Source organism: Oncorhynchus masou, chromosome 14 (genome assembly GCF_036934945.1).
Source record: "Oncorhynchus masou masou isolate Uvic2021 chromosome 14, UVic_Omas_1.1, whole genome shotgun sequence".
NCBI lineage: Eukaryota > Metazoa > Chordata > Actinopteri > Salmoniformes > Salmonidae > Oncorhynchus > Oncorhynchus masou.
The window spans coordinates 17044253-17066848 of record NC_088225.1 but is presented as its reverse complement, the minus strand read 5'-3'; the positions used below and the strand labels follow the sequence as shown (position 1 = coordinate 17066848).

Genomic DNA, 22596 nt, shown 5'->3' with positions numbered 1-22596 from the left:
ACTATAGTTCTGTTGCACTACTTCACAGTACAGACAGTAACTATCCCTTAATTGGAAACTGACAGCTCTATTACAATACTGTTTTTTCACACAGTGTGTAGCTGGGGTTACTGTAGTTTTTCTGTTGCACTACTACAGTAGACTACATACAGTAACTATGCTAGTTTCTAGTGACTACCCTAGTTTCACTCGGAAACTAATTTTTCAGCTATTACACTGCAGGTGTTACTAGTTTTCTGTTGTACTTAGAGTTAAGACAGTAACTATCCTAGTTTCCCCTGGAAACTCACATCTCAGATCTATTACACTGAGGGTTTCAATATATAGCTGAGTTGACTATATTTTTGTTACATTAGTTTACAGTACAGACAGTAACTATCCTAGTTTCCCTTAGAAACTCACATAACAGCTAGAATACACTGCTGGTCTTACACAGTGTATAGATGGGGTTGCCATAGTATATTGTTATACTGCAGGGTATACATTATCCATCTCTTTTTCCCACAGTGAGAAACTACCATGTCCAGTATGGCTTTTGGCCTTGAGAAATGCGAGGTGTCGCTTCCCACGGGCAGCGGACTGCATCTAAGATGGTTGGCACTCTGCTGTCACCCTGAGGTGCTTGCCGCTGGCATTGGCAGCTTCTCACAGGTGAGAGAGGCAAGTGGAATCCCCATGGGCACGGAACACAGTGATGGAAGGCTGCGGACTCTAATTCTGATGCTGGCCACCACTATAATAATGTCTCAGGGTCTTCTAATGTTGAAGCCCTGGTTGACTGAATGTTTCCAAATGGGTTCAGATGAAGGAGTCAACCTACACCCAAACCCCTCATTCTGGCCAAGGGTTCTGTTTGACAGACACGTTAACTGGCCATTACAGTTGTCCACACGCTCCTCTCGCTGTTGCGGGTGAACTAGGGGCTTCCCCCAGTGTGTTGTGCCAGGCTTGGGCAATGAACACTTTTCACAGACGCAGGCAATACGAAAGCTTTGTCAGTTTTTGTTAATTATGGTTAGAGAGTTTTGGGCCAGTTCCTATCCGACCGAACTCTCACATTGCATGTTGGACACTGTTACTGCAGTATTTCAGCTGGTCCACCAGCCTTTGTCTTTTGATGTGGTGGCACATTCTACTGGAGGAGTAAGTGCCTTACCTGAACGATTGGATAGTCTGCCCCATCCAGGGAACAGGCCACAACAGACACGAGGACCCTCTTGAACCACATTAGAGTTCTGGGCCTCACCTTAAACAAGGAGAAGAGTCACCTGACCCCCTCACGGAAGGTGATCTACCTCGGGATGCCCATAGACTCTCATAAGGTCACGTCTCCCTCAGGTGAGAGTAACAAAATCCTATCCTACCTCAACCGTTTCCGTCTCGTACAAGCCATGTCGGTGGCTTCACTGTTGGTTCCGCTTGGCATTCTATATCAGGCCAGTCCAGCGATGGTTCAACTCCCACGGTCGGCACCCAAAATAACAAAGACACCGTCAACTGTTGGTGATGGGTGCACACGACCTGTGCTATAGCTTTGGGACAGGTTCGGGAGAGCACAGGTGGACCGGTTTGCATTTCAAGAGAACACTTATTGCCCCAGCTAGTTCTCGATGCCCTCACTCACGATTGGCCCGCAATGCCACTTTACACTTTTCCACCATTTCTCCTGATTACAGCTACAGGGTCATCTTGATTGGCCACCAGCTGTTCTTGACAGCTTCATGCTGGCCGAGGCCACCGTGGTTCAGTCTTCTGTTGTCTCTCCTCTCGGGACCACATGGCAGCTACCGCTGAGGCCTGACCTTCTCTTCAATGTGGTGAACACGTTGCAGGGAGCCATGGTTTCTTTCACCAATGCATCATATCAAATGTGGTGGGGCATATTCTGTACCTGGTTTGAAAGCCATATGTGCAAACGGTTTTACGTTTTTCACAGTCACTGCTCGATGCGGGTCGAGTGCCATCCACATTGAGAGTGTATTTCATGCAGAGACGGATGCCAAGAGGGACCCATGGCTGACTACCCATTGCTCTCCAAATTTATGAAGGGACTTTGACGTCTGTATCCAGCGGTGGCCCCCTCGGTGCCAAACTGGAACGTTGGCGTGGTGATGTCAGCGCTTGCTAAGCCACTCTCAAACTCCAAGAGTTGATTACTTTGAAGCACCTATTCGTGAAGGTTGCATTCCTGTTACCTCCACTAAGAGGGTGAGTGAACTTCATGCCTTTTCAGTGATGCACTGAATGTTTTTCAGAATGGGTCCAGACAAGAGGAGTGTCACCCTCCATCTTAACCCCTCATTCTTGCTGAAGGTCCTGTTTGACAGACATGTGAACCGGCCCTTACAATCATCAAGTTTGAACTCGACCATCGCTCATCCATATATTTATATGTACATATTCTTATTCCACCCCTTTAGATTTGTGTGTATTAGGTAGATATTGGGGAATTGTTAGATTACTTGTTAAATATTACTACACTATCGGAACTAGAAGCACAAGCATTTCACTACACTCGCATTAACATCTACTAACCATGTGTATGTGACCAATCAAATTTGATTTGACAATTGTCAGCATATGCTCCTCCCGCAGCTGCGGGTGAGCTGGGTGTGTTTTTCCCCAAGTGTGCTCTTTTCGGGTCAGGGCCTTGGACACTTACACAGACACAGGCAATACGACAGTCTGATTGGCTATTCATTTGCTATGGTGAGAGAGTTCAGAGCCTATCGATACATAGACTCTCACATTGGATTGTGGACACTATTACTACAGCATATCGGCTGGCCAGCCATCCTCTGCCGTGTGTAGTAGTGGCGCATTCTACGAGAGCAGTAGCTACATCGTCTAGCACCTTCCCTGAGTGGGGAAAGAGGGACATGAGTATGACTGCCCTGAGCTCAGTCCTACAGCACTTTGCTCTATGTCTGGCCCTTACCTAGTTCATAGATTCATTTGGTATTGTGATACCATATCCTCTTTGTCGGTGATCAACAGTGCCTCGAAAGGGACACAAGGTGGAAGTAGTGCAGTGGCAGCTATTTAAGGGGGTCAGGCGCGGTACACGGGACAGATCTGAAATTCTTACTCAGAACTTATGAGGAAGAATACCATATTGAAGTGAACCAATAGCACACATAACCGTGGTTACATACGTAACCTTCGTTTCCCATCTCCTCCAAAATGATCTGTGTACACGACTTCATCACAGTTTCTAAACCTATAGGCGCAACATTGAGAGACTTTTGGGAACACTTGCGAAACAGGTCAAACAGACCGGTTTGGAGTTTGAGAAGTTAACGAGAGAAGTGAAAAATTCTTCCTTAGTTGTTCATTTTCTCTAAATCTAAAGGCACAATCTAGATTTGAGCCAACTTGTTATTACTCCAACCTTGTGAAAGTGACAAACTGATAAGTTTTAATTTTAGCCAAAAACAACTTCACATCGAACGAGTGCCTTTGATTCGACGGCCTGCGCAGTTCGGAAGGAGATGATAGTTGGACCCGATGATGTGTTTCTGCACATGATCTTACTAGCCAACATTGCCTTGACATCACCTACAAGTGTGATCAGGGTTTTCTATTGGAGAAGCAGTTTCTGCCTGTACTATCTTTGATTTTCTTCTCTTGCATGTCTCTTCCTTGTTTGGGTGTGCCGTCACTTCCTTGTTTGGCCGTAGATGACTATTACCAGCTCATCGCCCTCTACTGTCCCGGGGTAATATTGCCGGTTTTCCCCTTTTTTCATTTTTCAATCGAACATCTCGGGAAATCTGCGAGCACACTCGTTCGCATGGTTGCCATGTCCACAGTTTTCTGACAATTGGGCTACTATGAAAACAATGTTGCGGGTGAAAATGTATTGGTCACGGGTTGTGGGTTTTTGGGTTGCTTCTAAATTGCACCGCGGCCGCCATGGCATTTAAAAAAAAAAAAACAATATATAAAGTAGATTTTACTGTGACCTGCTGCTACTGACTATCAGGCAGTAAGCAAGCCGGCTGTTGCTGACTGAGGCAGTGGTGTGGAGGGGAGGGCCGGAGCGGTGTGTGTGTGTTCAGAGCACTGGCTGAGAGAGTGCGACAACTTGTTGGTAGGATAATTGTAGGTAGGATAATTGTAGGTAGGATAATTAGATTGGTCATTATGGGGATACCTATTTCCAACCCTTATTCATAAGACATATAAACCTGCCAGAACTGATATAATGGCAGCAAAGCACTGGAAAACGACTTTAGTCGCACTAGAGCGCTTTAGATACATTTGATCATTGTGGACTTTTCTTATAGAAAACAGTATCATGGGAAGGGTTTTACTCATGCTCAGTTCTTGGGTCTCAAGTGCTGTTCAGGTTGAAACTCACTCGCATGCTACTGACATTAAATGTGTAGAATGATACATTTGCATCTGTTGGCCATCAAGTAGGCTATTAATTTATATGCCATTGTAGACTACTGTAGCCTACCATTTAATACAATAAATATGTTGAAATGACGATATTACTGGAGTCATTGTAAATACATTTGTGCAACTTGTGTAGCCTACCTGGAGCTGGCAAACAGGTTTAATAAATTGTCTATTACTTCAGCCATGTTTAGTTGATTAAATTGGAAGTTATCAGTTGTGTTCATGGTCACAGTTCTATCGCAAATGTATCATTCTCCACATTTAATGTCAGTTTCATTATGGACTTTCCCTGAAAGGAGATGTTGGCCTATCAGGGGCTAGGCCATCTGCATCTAGCTCAACAAACCATGGCAAAGTTGAATTGCAATTACCCAGATTTTAGTCAGTAGTCTATGCCTATTGACTTAACAAGTCAATCTCGTAAATAGGCAATATATAATTGTTTGCAGTGGCAACCCGTCATTCATGGCAGGGGGGTCAGAGCCCCACCTGTTTTGAGCCCTACATTTTTAGCAAAAAAATTATAATACAATAAATATGTTTTGGGGGGGATTTGCCTGTTTTGCATGTTATTTTGGCATTAATATGTGTCACATATCAGTTTGTAAATATATATCATTGCGTTAATAAAGCTGCATACAAACATGGTCTCTTTTTTGTTTTCTTGAGTAAGGCAGCTCCAAAATGCAGGTGTTTCAGCCTCGCTCAGTGCTTTCTGTGGTGGTGGGGCAAGCCAGCAGAAAATACAGAGCGTTGCACCGTGATTGGCTCAGTGTTCTGTCACTCATGGGGACACTACGTCACTGCCAAGTCTAAGGGTAGATCTAAAAAATTCGAGCCCCTTGGGTGCTGCCATAGATTTACATTAGAAGTGCCCATCCAAGAAGGCTCAAGGTCATTGGCCACAGATAAAATTACATCAAATAATGTTATGTCTACAGTAGCTTTGATTGGACTTTCAAAATCTTAGCTAGCAGTAATCATCATAAATCAAGTCGACAATCTACTGGCAAATCCTTTTTCATCCTTGTCATATGGGGCGGCAGGTAACCTAGTGGTTAGAGAGTTGGGCCAGTAACTGAAATGTTGCTAGATTGAATCCCTGAGCTGACAAGGTATAAATCTGTCGTTCTGCCCATGAACAGTTCCTAGGCTGTCATTGGAAATAAGAATTTGTTCCTAACTGACCAAAATTGACCATGATGTCAATGATGCATCATTTGTGCCGCGCTCAAAACAACTGTTAACTCGAAACTGCAAATTCGGACTTTAATGAGTTCAAGACAATTGGAAACTCGGGAAAATGAGCTACGCCTGGGAAAATAGGTTTTGAACATTCATTCAACTCTGAATTGTAAATCGGGAACTTGGGCCTCTTTCTAGAGCTACGACCTGAAGATTACTGACATCACCATGATTCAACCTTTTTTCTTCTTCTTAGAGTTCCCAGTTGTCTTAAAAGCACCATGAATCAAGAGAATTCCAGACTTTAAGTTTGATTTAAAACAAATTGGCCACAAAGGACCGCCGCGCTCCTTCATGTTCAAGTGAGCACAGCACAACAAGGTGAGTCCAAAAAGGTTTACTATGCTGCTGCATAAATGATGTAATATGCCAAGGAGATATGTATACTGTAACTAAGAAAGTAATACTAAGTGTGTGTTGTGTAGTGAGCTGTTAGTAGCCCATGTGCCTCACCCTAATAAATTAGTCTATTTTCACCTCTTAATTTCACCTACAGTTCTGACTTGGTGGTGCACATGTAGCCTATGACCTGTTTTTGAGAAACGTAATCATTGAATATTGTAAGAGCTTTCATTGTCAGCTTATATTCCCCCTTTACTTATCCTACGGTTCTGACTTGGTGTACAGGGAGAACACTGTAAGAACGGTGCATGTTCTGAATTCTGTCACAGTACATTTCAAAAGTGCTGAACTTCCGTCCTAGCTCGCTCATTAATGTCTTAATCGAATTTATAGATTGCCTCTTATCCGCTTGTCGTCCCCTTATGCCATAGCTTGTACATCTTAATTGTCGGTAGAAACCACATTATTTTAAGCAAGACAGCCACATCAGCTATATATTTTTTAAAGGCAGTAAATTAGGCTGAATGAACTGTTTCGCTGCCAGACAAGTCTCCGCTGACAGCCAGGTGTAGCAGTGGTATAGTGCAGTTAATGTATTGTTTAGTGTTGTGTTGTGTTGCTGGCATGCATCCCACTTTTTGTTGTTGTTGCCCCACCAATAGATTTACATGCTAAAATCACCACGGATTGTTTTGTAATCTTAACATCTGGCACATAATAATGGCACAATTGCCAGAAAATAGCCTAATATAATATTTTTGAAGTTTGTCCAAGCGTTTCTTGCACAGAGATTTTGAGATCCTCTGTCCAATTTACATCACTCAAACTCTCCTCAAACTCTCCTGTTGGATTTATCTATAGCTATGCACATGCGCAAACTGGATTTATTTACTGTACAATTATAAACTAGGTGGTTTGAGCCCTAAATGCTGATTGGTTGAACTTTGTGGTATATCAGACCGTGTACAACGGGTATGACAATAAATGACTTTTTACTGTTCTAATTACATTGGTAACATGATTATATAACAGCAATAAGTCATCACAGAGGTTTGTGGTATATGGCGACATATTCTTAAACTTGGAAGAATTATTATTTTGATGGAAAACCGAATGTTGCTTCTTAGCCTAGGTCGATATTCCTTCTTAATTCGCACCATAATGTTATGAAAAAAAAGCTTTATTGTATAAATGTGGCAACTCCTCTCTTGCTGCAACATGTGGGTTAATTTTCAGGAGCTGTGGGCAGGTTTAGACTGGTCATTGATCTAGTTATTTAATCGGACCTGGCAACCCTGCTCATTTGGTACTTGGCTATTCCCCAGTCGAATCGAAGCATGTTGACCCATTTAAAGAGACTACATTTCAGTTTTATCTGCATGCAGTAGGGTCTTTGTCAAGGTGAGTGAGGTTTAATAAATCCATTTTTTTTTTACACAAATGAAATGTTGTACTTCAAAAAGTATCTAAACATGTTTGCCCACGTAAGCCATGCCATGTCTATGAATCCTGATTCTAAATGATTTCAGAAGAGAAACGTATACTTCAATTTTTCATGATTGTTGACTATTTGATCCACAGTTAATGGACATGACCAAGGCAATTAGAATTCAGTTCAGTAACAATATCAACCAAACTGGGAAATGTCAAAACGCAGGGAGAGCGCCATGTCACGGTGAGACTATTAATAACTGGGGCAATAAATTACTGTGGCAAAAAAGGAGTGTTGTTGGATTACTTTACATAGACAACAGAGGGCAGTGTTGACAAAGAATCAAAGGTATTCAATAAAGGCCATTCAATAAAAGTGTCAAGTTGGATAGGCACTCTAAATCTACAACTTTGTAATTTGATACTAATATACTAAATATCCTGCATTCAATAGTAAAGTTCCTAACTGAGGCCCTCTTTTGATACAGATCAGCGTTAACAAGGGAGCTCTTGGGCCAGTACATCTCTGACACCCTCAGCAACATTCACACAGTGAGGGAGTTCTGTGACAGGCATTCCAAATGGGCCCTTCAGATGGAGACAGAACTGGAAGTGAGGAGGGACATCAAGCAGAGGGCAGACAGAATTGACCTTAAGTTCGACCATGTCCGTAACTCAGAGACCAAGGCCAAGGTGTTTGGGGAGTTTGTATGGAGCGGTCTGACCCAGGGGACTGCAGACAGTAGGCGTGAGGAGCTGGAGAAGGAGCTGGGGGCTGTACTAAAGGACACTCTGGGAGGCCTGGAGAAGCTGGATTACTTCCTAGATGCTGTGGAGTGTCTGGCGGTCACCTGTCTGTTGGTGTTTGAGGAGAACAGATTCCTCTGTCTGCCTCAGGGGACGAGCCCTGCCAGTGTTCAGGCTGTCATCACTGCTGCCAGAATATCCTGCCCTCTTCTCATCTACTTTAAGAGGGATGCTAAGGCCTTCTTTATGCCCAGCCTCCTCAATGTAGAGGTGCTGGCCTTCCAGCTGGATAGATACATACAAATCAGCCTATGTAAAATAATGGAGAAGGGGTAAGTGAAGCTCCTATCACAATTTCTTCAACATTAACTTATGTCATGTTCTTCAATGCCATTTTACAAACACTTGATGTCCATTCTTTCCTTCTAGATTACAGTTCAGACAACAGCCTGAGAGTAAACTTGGGTAAGATCCCTCACACAGTTTTAATATCAGCATTTATATTATATTAGCATAGTTGTATTATTTTCCTTAAATTTTCTCATTTGACAAGGTTCTTTGGCTTATGTGATATAATTCAAATGCCACAAAATAATGTAATGAATATAATTTAATGTTGAAATTAATATGAATTATTACAGTAGCTCAGTCAGTCAAATTATGTTTTGGAAAAGGAGGAATGACATCCCTGTGGTCAACTTGGTGATGTGAGTGAAGAGTCCATACAAAATATGCTCCAACATTTGAATCAGCTGAGTGAGATCAGGTAGGTTATTCTACCATGGTTTGGTTCTTCTCTTAAAACTTATGTTGACATTTTTTAACAAGATTCAAGAACTAGTCTATTGGAAAACAGTAAATAGATATCTTTCCCCTCCGTCAGGATGGACCAGCACCTCAGACTAACGTTCCTGTTCCAAGAGGCTGCTCAGCGCTTCATTGGTAGGTTCAGCCAGCTCTGATGGAGATGGGTGCAAATTCTGTGTAGCTGGACAGGATGAAGCTGGGGGCTAAGATCTCCAGTGTGGCAGGCAGCTCAGTGGGGGTAGCTGGAGGGATCCTATTCATCGTGGGCTTAGCTCTGTCCCCTGTCACTGCTGGGGTGTCACTGGCTCTCACCATTGCAGGGTTCAGACTGTGGGTCACCAGTGGAGTCAACAGTTTAACCACTGGTATCACAGAGATGAAGGTTAATAGCATCCATGTGAAGAAAGCCAGTAAAATCTTCCAGAGTTTCATGGAGGATGTGGAGAGTCTCCAGGAGTGTCTGGAGGATGTGGCCAGGAACATTGAGCCCAACCTGGGGCAGAGCAGAGTGGACATGGTTGGAGCAGGGAAGGTGATTGGACCATCGAAAAATGCATTGAGCTAGGTGACTTTTCCTCAGGTTAAGTCAGCAGAAGTTCTTAGAAACAAAGATCTGATCTCAAGCGCTGGTAAGTTGGCGCTCCATTCATCAAATGGCCACTGCACAATTCAGATTGATTGATTTTATTTGTCAGTTAAAGAAATACAGTGGGGCAAAAAAGTATTTAGTCAGCCACCAATTGTGCAAGTTCTCCCACTTAAAAAAGATGAGAGAGGCCTGTAATTTTCATCATAGGTACACTTCAACTATGACAGACAAAATAAGGGAAAAAAATCCAGAAAATCACATTGAGGATTTTTAATGAATTTATTTGCAAATTATGGTGGAAAATAAGTATTTGGTCACCTACAAACAAGCAAGATTTCTGGCTCTCACAGACCTGTAACTTCTTCTTTAAGAGGCTCCTCAATCCTCCACTCATTACCTGTATTAATGGCACCTGTTTTAACTTGTTATCAGTATAAAATACACCTGTCCACAACCTCAAACAGTCACACTCCAAACTCCACTATGGCCAAGACCAAAGAGCTGTCAAAGGACACCAGAAACAAAATTGTAGACCTGCACCAGGCTGGGAAGACTGAATCTGCAATAGGTAAGCAGCTTGGTTTGAAGAAATCAACTTTCCATTGATCATCCTTGAGATGTTTCTACAACTTGATTGGAGTCCACCTGCAGTAAATTCAATTGATTGGACATTATTTGGAAAGATACACCTGTCTATATAAGAACCCACAGTTGACAGTGCATGTCAGAGCAAAAACCAAGCATGAGGTCGAAGTGAAGGAAAAGTAGCCAGCAAGTGCTCAGCATATGTGGGAACTCCTTCAAGACTGCTGGAAAAGCATTTCCCAAGCTTTAAACATCCCAAGGAGCACTGTGCAAGCGATAATATTGAAATAGAAGGAGTATCAGTCCACTGCAAATCTACCAAGACCTGGCCGTCCCTCTAAACTTTCAGCTCATACAAGGAGAAGACTGATCAGAGATGCAGCCAAGAGGCCCATCATCACTCTGGATGAACTGCAGAGATCTACAGCTGAGGTGGGGGACTCTGTCCATAGGACAACAATCAGTCGTATATTGCACAAATCTGGCCTTTATGGAAGAGTGGCAAGAAGAAAGCCATTTCTTAAAGATATCCATAAAAAGTGTTGTTTAAAGTTTGCCACAAGCCACCTGGGAGACACACCAAACATGTGGAAGAAGGTGCTCTGGTCAGATGAAACCAAAATTGAACTTTTTGGCACAATGCAAAACGTTATGTTTGGCATAAAAGCAACACAGCTCATCACCCTGAACACACCATACCCACTGTCAAACATGGTGGTGGCATCATCATGGTTTGGGCCTGCTTTTCTTCAGCAGGGACAGGGAAGATGGTTAAAATTGATGGGAAGATGGATGGAGCCAAATACAGGACCATTCTGGAAGAAAACTTGATGGAGTCTGCAAAAGACCTGAGACTGGGACGGAGATTTGTCTTCCAACAAGACAATGATCCAAAACATAAAGCAAAATATACAATGGAATGGTTAAAAAATAAACATATCCAGGTGTTAGAATGGCAAAGTCCAGACCTGAATCCAATCGAGAATCTGTGGAAAGAACTGAAAACTGCTGTTCACAAATGCTCTCCATCCAACCTCACTGAGCTCGAGCTGTTTTGCAAGGAGGAATGGGAAAATAATTCAGTCTCTCGATGTGCAAAACTGATAGAGACATACCCCAAGCGACTTACAGCTGTAATCGCAGCAAAAGGTGGCGCTACAAAGTATTAACTTATGGGGGCTGAATAATTTTGCACGCCCAATTTTTCAGGTTTTGATTTGTTAAAAAAGTTTGAAATATCCAATAAATGTCGTTCCACTTCATGATTGTGTCCCACTTGTGGTTGATTCTTCACAAAAAAATACAGTTTATATCTTTATGTTTGAAGCATGAAATGTGGCAAAAGGTCACAAAGTTCAAGGGGGCCGAATACTTTCGCAAGGCACTGTATATATATATATATTCCGGTGGCATGTTAAAATACCGGCATGCATTTCTTCATGTCAGATAGCTATTGCGTCTGCTATACAGATATAGACTTACAGAATGAGGGTAATTTGTACATTTTCGATCCAAATATTTTGTATAAAGATAAGCATTATATTTTAGATTATAGGATTAACTCCGATAGGCCTTAATAACAGCCACACCATACCAAATGTTTCTAAACTTTATTAGGGTAATATCAAAAGTATGTCAAGCCATTGTTTATAGGAAAAATACGAGCAGAAGAGCAAATGTAAACCAGGTAAAAAACACACTACCCTCCCCGTGTGCCCCCCAAAAACATACAATCCTCCCCAAAGCAAAAATAAAGGTTGACAACCCCCCAGTAAATTTAGATCAGTCCCAAAAAGGCAACAAAACATGTTACTGCAAATTACTCTGATGCTGACTTGTGTGAAAAAGTTTCTAGGAGATGTTAAATGAAAATGGATGGTTCATGTCTGGTCTCATTTGTGTTAACAATAATCGGCCTAGTTGCTGGTGTTCTGAAATACCCTTGTAAAAAAATGATAGAATAAATCCTATTTTGCAATTGGTCGTTTGTACTGAGTTCTCATTTTTATCATGACACAATTTAATACCGGACGTCACAGTGATGGAGCCTGTAGTCATGTGTACAGCAAGAAATGTTGGGCTGTATCACCGCTTGGTACGGCAACTGCACAGCCTTCAATGCAAGGCTCTCCAGAGGGTAATGTTGTCTGCAAAACACATCTACCTGCCCTCCAGGACACCTACAGCACCTGATGTCACAGGAAGGCCAAAAAGATCATCAAGGACAACAACCACCCGAGCCACTGCCTGTTCACACCACTATCATCTAGAAGGCGAGATCAGTACAGGTGCATCAAAGCTGGGACTGAGAGACTGAAAAACAGCTTCTATTTCAAGGCCATCGGACTGTTAAACAGCCATCACTAACATAGAGAGGCTGCTGCCAACATACAGACTCAAATCTCTGGCCACTTTAATAAATGGACTTAATAAAGGTATCACTAGTCACTTTAAATAACGGCACTTTAATAATGTTTACATATCCTACATTACTCATCTCATATGTATATACTGTATTCTACACCATCTACTGCATCTTGCTTATGCCGCACGGCCATCGCTCATCCATATATTTATATGTACATATTCTTATTCATCGCTTTACATTTGTGTGTATAAGGTAGTTGTTCTGAATTTGTTAGATTACTTGTTAGCTATTACTGCGTAGTCTGAACTAGAAGCACAAGCATTTCGCTACACTCGCATTAACATCTGCTAACCATGTGTATGTGACCAGTAAAATGGATTTGATTTGAAGACAAAGGCATTATGTTCTACAACAGAACACAATAACAACACTCCCTATATTTCACCTGATATGTTCTGCTTCCACACAATTTATTGTAATGGTGATTATAAATAATCCTAAAACATGAGTTCCCTGTCTGTAATCCTATATGTACAGAAAGTGTTAAATCCCTTGACCATGTCATTCATCTCTGGACTTTGTCCTGGAAAAGGAATTACTTTTCAAAATGTTGCATACAAGGAAACAAAAGCAGGAGGACACACACATAGGACAGCCTGAGAAGCAATAGCTTTTTACAGCCAGTGTCATGCCCTGTTGCCTTGGAAACAGTCAACAGGCATGGTAATCAGAGGCAGCTATATACACATATTGTACCTGTGATAATCAGAGCCCGTTTGTGATTGATTCTATGTCTGTTTTCAGGAATGCTTGGTAATAGCAATTATAATGATTCACATTCACAAACAGTACATGTCAGTAAGTATACACATTATGTATGTGTCATCAGGAAGTCAGCAAAGTCTTAATCTCCCTCTTCTCTTCTATTGTGTCTTACAGCTCTGACTGACAATGATCCCGAGGTCAGACCAGGTGACGTGTGGTGGGGCTGATGTAGGATCTGAACTGTTCACCACACATGCTGTTGAAACACACACATAGAGCATGTAGCTAGCTACATTTGTACATTTACATTTAATTGAGTACATTATCAATTGTTGATAAATATGTACAGTTTAAAAACATTATGTAAATACACTGCACTTAAACAATGTTGTTTAAGTGCAGTGTATTTACACGGTTTCTAGACAACAACAAACAACTATTTAGGAAACATGAGAATGCAATTGGATCCTTTAATGGTGAGAAGATACTATGAGGAAATATTCACTGAAATGTGTCAGTTAGTGTTGGCTCATTACATGGTCTGGTGGAGAGCTGATAGGTTTTAATGATAAACATCTCTCAATCTAGAGGATATGTGATCTCTCTTCTGGCCTCCTGACTCTAGCTGTCTCTTCCTCCATATTTTTAACCTTTATTTAACCAGGCAAGTCAGTTAAGAACAAATTCTTATTTTCAATGACAGCCTAGGAACAGTGGGTTAACTGCCTGCTCAGGGGCAGAACGACAGATTTGTACCTTGTCAGCTCCGTGATTTGAACTTGCAACCTTCCGGTTACTAATCCAACGTTCTAACCACTAGGCTACCCTATCCTTCATATGGGAGCTAGCGTCCCCTCAAAGCTTTTCAGATCCTCCTCAGCTTTGGTTACTCTACTCCCTTTCCCTCTCTATGAGAGACTGAAAATAGGTTGTAGATCAAATTGTCTTTATTATCAAAAGGCAGGATTAATACACAATTCCCAAGAACATTTTCTGAAATATAGAGAACTAGAAGATACCCTGCTAAGTCTGAGAAGTGGTAATAAGTGTTACCTTTACCTGGTGGTCCACCATAACATACAGTATATTGTCACTGAGTGGCCTTGAAATCATACCTGTAACACCAAACAAAGCTTTCAGTTTCTACTGATACATATAGCATTTCAAAAGTAAATCCCAGAGATGGCTTAAAGATGACATGCAGACCATTTCCAGTAGTACATAAAAAGGAAATCACTACAAGGGATCATAATTCAATAGGATGACTATGCTGTGGATAATGCAATCACTGTTATTGTTTAATGTTGGATTGAGAATTAGTTTACTTCCAATAACCAGTGGATTATCTTCCTAAATGAATTACAGACCAATCTGATAAATCAATACATTTTTTAAATTGTTGCTTTACATCAAATTGTATAATTGATTTTAAATGAACTGCTTTAATATACTGCATTATTGATGAAAACTGCTTCTGCAGGGGCACAAACTCCCCTCTTCAAAGACCTCAAAGACTGGCAAATCATTGCGTCACCCTGCTATGTTATACTCATCCTAGGGCTCTATTCAATCCGTATCGCGGAGGTTCAGCGTTACAGCGTGATTGAAATGTAAAGGCTGGTCCAGATGGTAAAATGGGTATACCAGGATTCTCTGACTCTTCTTTAACATTAATAGACCTCTACACAGCGAGTCATGGATCCTCTGCCAGGAGTCCAGCTCTGTGCTTCACAGTGCAAGGATGAGCTAGGATCTCTCACTCTTGCTGCCTTTTGCCAGGCTAATTCTGTCTTTACAGATAAAGACGACATCCAGGCCAATGGATAAGACATTTGGCGGGGATAGAAAGAGCTTTGCCGTCCTGGCACGCCAACTTACCAGTGCTGGTGATCAGATCTTCATTTGTTAAGGCCTTCACTGCCTTCAAACCAGAGCCACAGTCCACTATGGAGTCGATACCTTTTCAGATGGCCCCAGAAGTGCCAATAGCCTTCCCTGTTCCAACCAAGACGTTCAACCCTCTCTGCCCCAGGAGCGCCTCCTTCTAGCCACATCCTCCATGAAACTCTGGAAGACTTTACTGGCTTTCTTCTCATGGATGCTATTGACCTTCATCTCTGTGATACCAGTGGTTAAACTGTTGACACTTCTGGTGAACCCCAGGCTGACCCCTATAATGGTGAGACCCAGTGACACCCCAACAGTGACAAGGGACAGAGCTATGCCCGCAATTGAAAGGATCCCTCCAGCTGCCCCCACTGAGCTGCCTGCAAGATCTTAGCCCCCAGCTTCATCCTGGCCAGCTGCACAGCATTCTCCTCCAGCTCTGTTAGAAACCACCCCATCCTGGGCTGGCTGTACAGCCCAATGAATCACAGAGCAGCCTCTTGGAACAGGATTGCCATTCTGAGGTGCTGGTCCTTCCTGACAGAGGGGAGAGATTCAACATTTATTTACTGTACACAAATAGACCTACTGTACACTCCCCTCCATTTTTTGTTATCTACACTGTAGTGCCCCCATTTAAATCAATCTGTGGACACCGTAGATCGAAATGGCTTGCATTGAGTGATAGCCCTGGTTCCCAAAGACTCAGGGATCCCTGGACACACATTAATCACACCTGAAGCAGGTGCAGAACCATGTAAGCAGGTGCATGAACTTGGCAAGTATGCATGCTTCAGGTGATAGAAATCTGAACACACTACTGAACACACTGTTAGCCCAAAGAAACAGTATTAAAGAGAATATACTGTATCGTGTGTATTTACTAGGTAGGACCAAGTGTTTTTTTTTTACAGGCATTTTAAATAAACAAATAGAATTGTGGGGATCTTCCTCAAATTTACTTTCAGGCTGTCGTAGCATCTTTTTTTAAATGTTTGTATAATGATACTGAAGAACATTGAAAGTACTACTTTAATACTAATAGAGCTCTGCAGACCCTTCGTTTCAGGAAGTAATTGACATTCATTGTAGCCATTGGCGCTCTGTAGAGTTGCTATTTTTTCCAGTTTTTCGTGTCAGTTAAGTTGTAATCGAGGAAAGTCACTCATTATATTAATAAAGCATGATTTAAATCAACAAATAAGCTAGTCTTGTACCTTTAACATTTTTAAACTGACTATGTGTACATATCTGGCTGTGTTGGCAAAATCACTACATATCCCATTGAGCCAAGCAGGGAGAGGCTGCCTGTTGTCACAGTTCCGAGACCAGTCAAAAACGTCTACGTCAATGATGCTGATGGATCTCAAAACAGAACTTGGATCTGCGTTAAGTAGCAATGATATCCTTCGTCACCGTTGTCTTATGACACGACAGATTGCTCAAACCAGTCATGGCTATTCAACAATTTTTTTTCAATTTTCTCGAATTTCTTAGTTACATGATTGTACCAAAGAACATTTGAAGTTGAGGGTGCAGTATTTATGAAGTTTGGCAATGAGGACGAAACTAGCATAGATGAGCTAACCAGCTAGTTTAGCCAGGGAAAAACAGGGACAACAGGCTTGGGACAGGATATAGCTGGGTGCACATGCACACTTGGCTATTTCAGGACACAGATTGTAGTATATATGCCCTGATATCAGGAGCTGGTGGCGAAAAGTTTGACTAAACAATTCAGAGACTGAAACAAATACATCAGATGACAAATATGCAAGGAGAGCGAATCAACATACAATCCCGAAAATCAGCGGTGACTGCAAATAGTCAAAACAAAGCTTAAAACTATGTTTTGCGTTTGCCTGAATCCAGAAAATGAATAGCGAAGTTGCTTCCAGACACAGTAGACTCCTCCTCGCCACTCTATAGCCTACTAGGCAAGCTACAGAGGTGGATTGTGATGGGCATTCCACTTACCTTTCCTCTATCCTGCCACAAAGCTGCTGGCTGATCTGTATGCAACTGTTCACCTAGAAGACCAGTACTTCTACATTGAGGAGACTGGTTATAAAGAAGGGCTTCGCATCCGTCTTAAAATAGATGAGCGGAGGGCAGGTCATTCTGGCAGCAATTGTATTATTTTTATTTCACCTTTATTTAACCAGGTAGGCTAGTTGAGAACAACTTCTCATTTACAACTGCGACCTGGCCAAGATAAAGCACAGCAGTTTGACACATACAACAACACAGAGTTACACATGGTATAAACAAACATACAGTCAATAATACAGTAGAAAAAAAAAATAAAGTATATATACAGTGAGTGCAAATTAGGTAAAATAAGGGAGGTAAGGCAATAAATAGACCATGGTGGCGAAATAATTACAAATATTATTATTATTATTATTAAACACTGGAATGGTAGATTGTGCAGAAGAGGAATGTGCAAGTAGAGATACTGGGGTGCCAAGGAGCAAGATAAATAAATAAATACAGTATGGGGATGAGGTAGTTGGAAGGGCTATTTACAGATGGGCTATGTACAGGTGCAGTGATCTGTGAGCTGCTCTGACAGCTGGTGCTTAAAGCTAGTGAGGGAGATATGAGTCTCCAGCTTCAGTGATTTTTGCAGTTCGTTCCAGTCATTAGCAGCAGAGAACTGGAAGGAAAGGCGGCAAAAGGAGGAATTGGCCGCAGTGAGATATATCAGTTTTACGAGGGTATGTTTGGCAGCATGAGTGAAGGATGCTTTGTTGCGGAATAAGAAGACGATTCTAGATTTAATTTTGGATATAGAGATGCTTAATGTGAGTCTGGAAGGAGAGTTTAAAGTCTAACCAGACACCTAGGTATTTGTAGTTGTCCACATATTCTAAGTCAGAACCTTCCAGAGTAGTGATGGTGGACGGGCGGGCAGGTGCGGGCAGTGATCGGTTGAATCAAATCAAATTCATTTATATAGCCCTTCGTACATCAGTTGATATCTCAAAGTGCTGTACAGAAACCCAGCCTAAAACCCCAAACAGCAAGCAATGCAGGTGTAGAAGCACGGTGGCTAGGAAAAACTCCCTAAAAAGGCCAAAACCTAGGAAGAAACCTAGAGAGGAACCAGGCTATGAGGGGTGGCCAGTCCTCTTCTGGCTGTGCCGGGTGGAGATTATAACAGAACATGGCCAAGATGTTCAAATGTTCATAAATGACCAGCATGGTCAAATAATAATAATCACAGGCAGAACAGTTGAAACTGGAGCAGCAGCACGGCCAGGTGGACTGGGGACAGCAAGGAGTCATCATGTCAGGTAGTCCTGGGGCATGGTCCTAGGGCTCAGGTCCTCCGAGAGAGAGAAAGAAAGAGAAAATTAGAGAGAGCATACTTAAATTCACACAGGACACCGGATAAGACAGGAGAAGTACTCCAGATATAACAAACGGACCCTAGCTCCCCCGACACATAAACTACTGCAGCATAAATACTGGAGGCTGAGACATAGCGGTTGTAGTAATAGGGGTTGCAACAGTTTTGGCAAATTTCTGCTTAGCTTTCCGAACTGCCTGTGTAAATTGGTTCCTGACTTCCATGAAAAGGTGCATATCACGGGGGCTATTCGATTCTAATGCAGAACACCACAGGATCTTTTTGTGTTGGTCAAGGGCGGTCAGGTCTGGAGAGAACCAAGGGCTGTATCTGTTCCTGGTTCTAAATTCTTTGAAAGGGGCATGCTTATTTAAGATGATGAGGAATGCACTTTAAAAAAATGACCAGGCATCCTCTACTTACAGGATGAGGTTAATATCCTTCCAGGATACCCGGGCCAGGTCGATTAGAAAGGTCTGCTCGCTGAATTGTTTTAGAGAGTGTTTGACAGTGATGAGGGGTGGTTGTTTGACCGCAGACCCATTACGGATTCAGGCAATGAGGCAGTGATAGAGATCTTGGTTGAAAACAGCAGAGGTGTATTTTGGAGGGCAAGTTGGTTAGGATGATATCTATGAGAATGCCGTGTTTACAGATTTGGGATTGTACCTGGTTGGTTCATTGATAATTTGTGTGAGATTGAGGGCATCAAGCTTCGATTGTAGGATGGCCGGGGTGTTAAGCATATCCCAGTTTAGGTCACCTAGCAGCACGAGCTCTGAAGAAAGATGATAACAGCCTGAACACTGGCAGGGCCCGTCCCCTGAGGCAGACAGAGGAACCTGTTCTCCTCAAACACAGACAGGTGACCGCCAGACACTCCACAGCATCTACGAAATAGTCCAGCTTCTCCATCCCCCAGTATCCTTCATTACAGCCCCCAGGTCATTCTCCTGCTCCTCAATCTTACTGTCTGCAGTCACCTGGCTCAGGCTGCTCCATACATGGTGACATGGTAGAACTTCAGGTTGATTCTGTTGGCCTCTTTCTTGATGTCTTTCATCATTTTTGCTTCTGTCTCTCTCTGAAGTGCCCATTTGAAATGCCCGTCAGAGAATTCATTCACTGTGTGAATGTGGCTGAGGGTGCTGGTATTTGTGATGGTGTGTCACGTTCTGACCTTTATTTCCTTTGTTTTGTCATTATTTAGTATGGTCAGGGCGTGAGTTGGGGTGGGCAGTCTATGTTTGTTTTCCTATGATTCTATGATTTTGGGATTTCTATGTTTCGGCCTAGTATGGTTCTCAATCAGAGGCAGGTGTCATTAGTTGTCTCTGATTGAGAATCATATTTAGGTAGCCTGGGTTTCACTGTTTGTTTCCGGGTCTGTGTTTTTTACCACACGGTACTGTTTTGGGTTTCGTTTGTTCCAAGTTTATTGTTTTTGTATTCAGTTGTGTTCATGTTAAGTATTTCTTATTAAAAGAACCATGGACACTTACCACGCCGCACATTGGTCCTCCGATCCTTCTCGCCTCTCCTCTTCAGACGAAGAGGAGGAAATCCCTTACAGAACCACCCACCAACCAAGGACCAAGCGACGTGGTAACAGACAGCGACAGCAGCAGCAGCAACAACAGCGGCCAGCATCACAGGACTCCTGGACATGGGAGGAGATATTGAACGGAGAGGGACCCTGGGCACAGGCTGGGGAATATCGCCGCCCCAAAGCAGAGCTGGAGGCAGCTAAAGCTGAGCGGCGGCGATGTGAGGAGGCAGCACGGCAGCGCGACAGGTACGAGAGGCAGCCCCCCCAAAAATGTTTTGGAGGGGGCACACGAGGTGTGGGGCTAAGCCAGGTAGCAGACCTGAGCTCACTCCTCGTGCTTATTATAAGCAGCGCGTTACTGGTCAGGCACCGTGTTATGCGGTTAAGCGCACGGTGTTGCCAGTACGTGCCCATAGCCCGGTGCGCTTTAGGGCAGCCCCCCGAAAGTGTCATGCGAGTGCGGGCATCCAGCCAGGGCGTATGGTGCCTGCTCAGCGTGTCTGCATGGAGCCGCCAGTGCCGCCAGTCAGCCAGGATCTTCCAGAGCCGCCAGTCAGCCAGGATCTGCCAAAGCCGTCAGTCAGCCAGCATCTGCCCTTCAGTCCCGAGCTGCCCCTCAGTTCGGAGCTGCCCCTCAGTCCAGTGGGGCCATTTAGCAGGGTCGCCGTGTTTAGGAGGCCACAGACGTGGACAATGAGGCGGAGAAAGACTGTAGTGAAGTGGGGTCCATGTCCAGCGCCAGCGCCCACCCAGACCCTCCCCTACAGGTGAAGGTTTTGCGGACGGAGTCCGCACCTTTGGGGGGGGGGGGTACTGTCACGTTCTACGTTCTGACCTTTATTTCCTTTGTTTTGTCATTATTTAGTATGGTCAGGGCGTGAGTTGGGGTGGGCAGTCTATGTTTATTTTTCTATGATTTTGGGATTTCTATGTTTCGGCCTAGTATGGTTCTCAATCAGAGGCAGGTGTCATTAGTTGTCTCTGATTGAGAATCATACTTTGGTAGCCTGTGTTTCACTGTTTGTTTGTGGGTGTTTGTTTCCGTGTCTGTGTTTTTCACCACACGGTACTGTTTTGGGTTTAGTTCGTTCCACGTTTATCGTTTTTGTATTCAGTTGTGTTCATGTTAAGTATTTCTTATTAAAAGAACCATGGACACTTACCACGCCGCATATTGGTCCTCCGATCCTTCTCGCCTCACCTCTTCAGACGAAGAGGAGGAAATCCCTTACATGGTGCGATTTCTCTGCTGCTCTCTTGTCACGTCAAACTACCTTTCTTCATTTACCACAAGTGCCAAGTAGCCTAGAAACATTTACATTTCTATAAACTATATTGCCGTTGCACTAATGAGTGTACCAGTTTGGGCTATTGATGGCAACACAGACTCAAGGACTTTTTCCATATCAGTTCATAAAATAATGTTTTATTTAAGAATTTCATTCATTGCAATACATGTTTGTTTGACAGTTTTGTCAATGTCAGGAGCACAGTGTTCCTGGACCTCACACTACATGGACAAAGGTATGTGGACGCCAAAAGTATGTGTTCCCCCTTTGCTGCCAAAGCAGCCTCCACTCTTATGGGAAGGCTTTCCACTAGATGTTGGAACATTGCTGCAGGGACTTCAGAGCATTAGTGAGGTTGGGCAATTATGTTGGGCAATTACACCTGGCTCGCAGTTGGAGTTCCAATTCATCCCAAAGGTGTTCGATTGGGTTGAGGTCAGGGCTCTGTGCAGGCCAGTCAAGTTCTTCTACACTGATCTCGACAAACCATTTCTGTGTGGAGCTCGCTTTGTGCAAAAGTATATTGTTATGCTGAAACAGGAAAGGGCCTTCCCAAAACTGTTGCCACAAAGGTGGAAGCACAAAATTATCTGAAAAGTCATTGTATGCTGTAGCGTTAAAATTTCCCTTCACTGGAACCAAGGGGACATGAACCATGAAAAACAGCCCCAAACCATCATTCCTTCTCCACCAAACTTTACCATTGGCACTATGCATTGTGGCAGGTAGCGTTCTCCTGGCATCCGCCAAACCCAGATTTGTCCGTCGACCTGCCAGATGGCAAAGCGTGATTCGTCACTCCAGAGAACACGTTTCCACTGTTCCAGAGTCCAATGGCGGCAAGCTTTACATCACTCCAGCCGACTCTTGGCATTGTGCATGAAGATCTTAGGCTTGTGTCCGGCTGCTCGACCATGGAATCCCGTTTAATGATCTCCCGACTAACAATTTTATACACCGGTCAGCAACGGGTGTGGCTGAAATAGCAGAATCCACTAATTTGAAGGCGTGTCCACTAGAGGTCGACTGACTAATCGAATGGCCACCCCGCCTTCTATCTACGACCAATCTACTGAAGTGGAGTTCGGAGTAAATATTTATTACATTTTCCTTTTTCAAATGGGCGGTTATTTAGAATGCATGAGATACTGTATTTACGATAGCATAGCTGCCTACGGCAAGATAGAGACACAAAGTCTTTTTGTTCCTCAGTTTTCCCGCTCTTTCATT

At 43.1% G+C, this 22596-nt stretch overlaps 2 pseudogenes; one reads left to right on the top strand and one right to left on the bottom strand.

Moving 5' to 3' along the window:
• Window positions 1-7637: 7637 nt before the first annotated feature.
• On the top strand, window positions 7638-13466 carry LOC135553816 (uncharacterized; annotated as a pseudogene).
• A 466-nt stretch (window positions 13467-13932) lies between these two features.
• Window positions 13933-21250, bottom strand: LOC135553815 (uncharacterized; annotated as a pseudogene).
• Window positions 21251-22596: the final 1346 nt, after the last annotated feature.